The sequence below is a fragment of the Rhineura floridana genome, chromosome 1 (assembly GCF_030035675.1).
Source record: "Rhineura floridana isolate rRhiFlo1 chromosome 1, rRhiFlo1.hap2, whole genome shotgun sequence".
Classification (NCBI taxonomy): domain Eukaryota; kingdom Metazoa; phylum Chordata; class Lepidosauria; order Squamata; family Rhineuridae; genus Rhineura; species Rhineura floridana.
In genome coordinates, this window is record NC_084480.1 from 178,431,778 (window position 1) to 178,437,777 (window position 6,000).

The window sequence follows — 6,000 nt, forward strand, 5'->3', positions numbered from 1 at the left end:
ACTTGGCAGATGTTGCTCAAGCTGGTGCACTTGGTCCCCCCCTCCATTTTATCTTTACACCAACTCTGTGAGATAGGATAGGTCAGGTTGAGAGACTGTGTCTGGCCCACAGTCACCCAGTGGGCTTCATGACTGGGTGGGGATTTGAACCTGGATCTTAGCCCAACACTGTAACCCACTGGTGTTGGGAAACAAGACTGTACATCTTCAGACTGGGGAGAGGGGGATCCCAATTTGATTGGACCTTTGCATTAAAAGAAAGCAACACCTCCTTGTCTGCAGGGAGCTTTTTATGGGAAAGGATATTTGGAAATGTGATTTTGCCATGCACCATTTTTTCAATTAGCGGAGACTAAAATTACAATTAGCATGGGGGTGGTCACAAAATTTTTTGAGCTTACAAAGGGGGTCCTGTACTCATAAAGGTTGGGAACCACTGGGTTAGAGGACTCAAGCTACTATGTTTTTTAAAGTGTTTTAACCCATTGTTGGTTTTATTATTTTGAATGTTTTTAAATACCTGTCTTTAACTGTTTTTGCCAATAATTACATTGTTTTAATTCCTTCTGTAAACCACTTCGAGGGTTTATTTTTTAACAATAAAGCAGAATAGAAATGTTGTAAATAAAATACATAAATAAATTTTGGAGTCACTGTGGCCCTTGGGCTGCTTTCCTCTTTTAAGGAACCAAGGAATCTGTCTTTCACTGACTGAGGACGTTTCGTACCATCTAGCTCAGTACTGATGACATGGACTAGCATTGGCTCTCCAGGATTCCAGGCAATAGTCTTTCCCAGAGATTGGATTTTGGACCTTTGCATGCAAAGCATGTGCCCTTCCAATGAGCTACAACCCTTCCCCTGTTTAAAAACTTATTTTTTTAATTGTTATTTTCAATATACTCATGAATGCACAGCACACCTAGGGCAGATCCACACCATTCATTTAAGCACATTCAACACACATTTGAAGCATATGAATCCCACCACAGAAACATGGAATCTGTAGTTTGTTAAGGGTGGTGGCAACTATAGCTGAGGGAGAAACTACACTTCCCAGGATTCTTTGGGGGAAGTCATGCACTTTAAATGTGAGTTAGATGTGTTTTAAATTTATTTGTGTGGATCTACTTAATAAAATTTGTCTGCATGTAAATTGTTTTAGTTAATTTTAAAAAATGGAAATCAGCTACAAAGTTTGCTGGGTGACCGTGGGCTACTCACCACCTCTCAGCCTAATCTGCCCCTCAGAGTGAAAACAACAGGGGGGACCATGACCACTCCATGGAAGAAGCGCACACTTAAATGTAGAGGAAATAATAATGTACAACCATAGTGTGAAATCAGATACTTATTGGGACATAGTATGAATATTTATTTAAGTATGATTGTCAAAGATGTTTATTATTTACACAACCTGTAAATATATATTGTTAGTGCAATCCTATGCATGTTTACCCAGAAGCAAGTCCCAATGTACTCAATGGGGCTTACTCAAACAGGGAAGTGTGCACAGGACTGCAACCTCAAGTGATAAGGAACTTCACTCATCCAACCCAAAATTCAGAATCATGCCACTTTAAGTTTTTTGCAACTGTTGCATACTTGTTTTATGGTTATTGGGTTTTAAATGGATTTATTTCTTGTTATGAGCTGTCTTGGTTTCCAGTCCTACCTCACAGGATTGTTGGAAAAATTCCATATACACACATACACCCATATACTAGTTTATTGTCAAAACCGGTTGGTCATTGCAGAACATTTTTTTAATAAAATAAAATCAGTATTAGTTTCCTACAAAAAAGCAGTGACACCTAGGTAAGCCCTGCCTAATTGCTTTAAAAATAGGAACGGAGGGGGAGAGAAAGATTTACAAACACAATCCTTTGCTATGTTCACTCAAAAGTCCCATAGATTTACAGCACAATCCTAACCATGTCTACTCAAAAGTAAGTCCTATTGAATTCAATGGGGTTTACTCCTGGTATATAGGATTAGCATTACTGGTTTACTCCCAGAAAAGCGAGTATAGGATTAAAGATTCATATTGGGAAGGTTTTCGAAACAGGCAATGAATTAGACAAATAAACTGCCCTCTTGCAATAGCCCAGGAAAATTTAAACAAGTTGCATTTAAACTTCTTTTAAATTTATGTTCAAAAATTATTTGAAAAAATGTATAATATGCTATTTTTGCAAGTAATTTAAATAACCCTGCATGAACACTTTTATTATAATCATAACTGAAATTGTTTACAGTAAAAAATTGTCTATCAAGATCCTGCTGTGATTTTTTGTTTGTTCTACATCTCCTGACCTGCATACACAGAGAAAGGGATTTTTTGCTGGAAGTTATAAATCAGGAACAGACAACACTTTTCTGGCCTTGCATTGGGTTGTAGCTATTGCTTTGAGGTCAACAATCCCTTGTCAATCGCAACCCTGACTTCAGTTATTGGATACAAACCTGAAAGGGCAGGGTTAAAGCAGCCAGCTATAAGCTCATTTAAAAGAAGTTGTGGGGGTGGCTGGCTGATGTTTTGGTGTATATCTCTTGAACCAGACCACCTAGAAACATTTTTTAAAAAATGAAAGCTGAGAGTGCAGAGACTGGCGTGACTCACCAGAAACCTGGAGAGGACCCCAAAAATTCAGAGTTTCCATGCGAAAACCGGAGACCTGACAACCCTAATCTGTAACTTATTCATTTTTTGTCAAAGGGTGGTATTCAATACTGGTCTTACGCAGAGTAGACCTGTTGAAGTTAATACACATGGCTAACTTAGGTTCACTAATTTCAGTGGGTCTACTCTGAGGAGGACTTAGTTGAATACAACCCTATAACTCCAAAATCCATATTAGTTTCATATTTTTGAAGTGAAAGGGAGTGGGGGTTTGCCTCTTTCTATTTTTTTTTACCATAAATAGTTAATAGGTGGCCAAGTTGTGTGCATTTTGCTTGACATTTTAAAAACATTTTTCAGCTTCCCTCACATAGACTAGCTATGCAGAGTGGCTACATATGTGCTCCAGTCACGAAAAAGATGTAACATTTCTAGTTACCCTAAATGACTGTGCCCTAGAACAGTTGGTCATGGAACCAACCAGAGGGGTGGCAACTCTGGACTTAATCTTAAGTAGTGCCCAGTGCCTGGTATGAGATGTGTTTTGAACGAGTTACAAGTAGTGCTATTAAATTAAACATTTATGTAAATGAGCAATTGGCAAGAAAATCCAATACTGTCACATTTGACTTCAAAAGAGGACACTTCCTCAAAATGAGAGGACTGGTAAAAAGGAAGCTGAAAGGCAAAGTCAACAGGTCAAATTCAAAATTCTTGGGAGCTGGTTTTAAAAACATAATATTAGAAGCTCAACTAGAGTGTATACTGCAGATCAGGAAAGGTACCATCAGGGCCAAGAGGATGCTGATGTGGATAATGAGCAGAGTCAAAGATACTATTAGCATTCTAATATTAAATATTAGCATAATAGTTAACAGCTAGTATTAGCATATGACCAACAAGAAAGCTTTCTTCAAAAAATGGAAGTCTTGTCCAAATGATGAAAATAAAAAGGAACATAAACAAAGGAACAGAAATGCAGGCAGACAATGAAAAATGAAATGGACTGCCTTCAAGTCGATCCTGACTTATGGCTACCCGATGAATAAGGTTTTCATGGTTAGTGGTATTCAGAGAGGGTTTACCATTGCCTCCCTCTGAGGCTAGTCCTCCCCAGCTGGCCATGGCCTGCTCAGCTTGCCACAGCTGCACAAGCCAGCCCCTTCCTTGTCCACAACTGCCAGCTGGGGGGCAACTGGGCTCCTTGGGACTATGCAGCTTGCCCATGGCTGCACAGGTGGCAGGGCACGTAACCCCTGAGACACTCACTGTGGGGATGATCTTTAGCTGGCCCTTTATACCCAGGAGACACGAGCTGGGATTTGAACTCACAGACTCTGGACTCCCAGCCAGGCTCTCCTCCACACTGTGCTATATCAGACAGTAAGGGATGCCCAGGGCTCCTGCTGGGAGGAAGGGCAGGATACAAATAAAATAAATAAATAAAATATTGAGGAGCATATTGCTAAAAACATAAAGACCACCAACAAAAAATTATATAAATGCATTAGTAGCAGGAACCTGTCTGGGAGGACCCTTGAATGACAAGGGAGTCAAAGGTGTACCAAAAGAGGATAAGGAGATTGCAGATAAGCTGAATGAATTCTTTGCATTTGTCTTCATAGCAGAAGATATAGGGCAGATCCCTGTTCCCAAACTAACTTTCGCAGGAAGGGAGTTTGAGGAACTGAGGCAGAAAATGGTGACAAGAGACTAAGTTCTAGGCCTACTAGACAAAATAAAAATGGACAAATCACCAGGTCTGGATGGCATCCACCCAAAAGTTCTCAGAGAACTCAAATGCAAAGTTGCTGATCTTCTAACAAAAATATGTAACTTGCCCTTTCTACCTCATACACCTGAGGACTGGAATGTGGTTAATGTAATATAAATGTTTAAAAAGGGATCCAGGGGAGATACTGGAATTTACAGGCAGGTTAGCTTAATGTCTGTCCTGAGAAAACTGGTGGAAAGCATGGTTAAAGACAAAATAACCAAGCATATAGAAGAACAAGCCTTGCTGAAGCAGAACCAGTGCGGCATCTGCAAGGGTAAGCCCTGTCTTACTAACCTATTAGAGTTCTCTGAGAGTGTCAACAAGCATATAGATAGAGGTGAGCCAATCGACATTGTGTACTTAGATTTTCAAAATGCTTTCAACAAGATACCTCCTAAAAGCTCCTCTGAGTAAGCTTAGCAGTCATGGAATAAGAGAAAGGGTCTTCTTGTGGATCATGAACTGTCTAGGAAATGGAAAGCAGGGAGTAGCAATAAATGGAGAGTTTTCAAATGGAGAAAAGTAGAAAGTGGACTCCCCCCAAAATCAGTATTGGGACTAGAGTTGCCAGGTCAGAAGCATCCCAAAACCTGAGATTCTAGGGGCGGGCCCAAGTGATGTCACAGGGCAGGCCCGAGTGATGTCATTAAGCATGATACATTAAGTATCAATCACAGTTGCTTGGAACGTACAATTAAAAAAAATCTGACTGGAAATTAAGCTAGACATCTTAGCTAAAAGATGGAGCCTGGGTAGGGAACATTTAATCTAGCCTACTTGCTTTTGGCAAGAAGGGTTTAAGTGCCTTCAGGCCAGGCCAGTCACCAGAAGGTCACTGTAGGAAGAAGGAGCCTAGTGTTGTGGAGATGTTAGATGGGAGCATTGGGGAGTAAAGATGGATGCCCCTGAAGGCTACAATTCTAAACACACGTAATAAGGGACTAAGCCCCATAGAACTCAACAGGACTGACTTCTGAGTATAGTTTGGATTGTGCTGTTGGTAAAGCTTGACTAGGGATCCTCTGCAAAGACATCCATCTCCAAGCAGGGTTGGCAACCCCCTTCCTGGAATGCCCTGCCCTTATCTTTTAACATGGCTGCTCCAAACATGTTTACAGATTTGACCCTGCACTTCAGAAAGAGGTCTGAGAAATGAGTAAGAGTAAGAAGATTCTCTACCCTTTCTGTCTGCATAGATGCCATCCTTCCCCTGTGCCCAGCAGAAGCTCTGGGCCAGGCGGGATGCAGTGGCATCTCATAGAGGACACCCTCTCCTTTCATGGGGTGTATGATTTGTGCTGTCCCAGAGCAGATTTTGTGGTGGGAACCCCCAATTACTTATTTTTCCTGTATGTCTTTTTCTGCTTTGATTTTGTATAGATGCTTTCTTCTGTGCCCTGCGCCCAGCAGAAGCTCTGGGCCAGGCAGGATGCAGTGGCATCTCGTACAGGGACACCCTCCCCTTTCATGGGGTATATGATTTGTGCTGTCCCAGAGCAGATTTTGGGGTGGGCACCCCCAGTTACTTATTTTTTATGATTTTATGACATCATTATGTATTTATGATAATATCAGAAGCCTGATTATTTTGATTGCATAA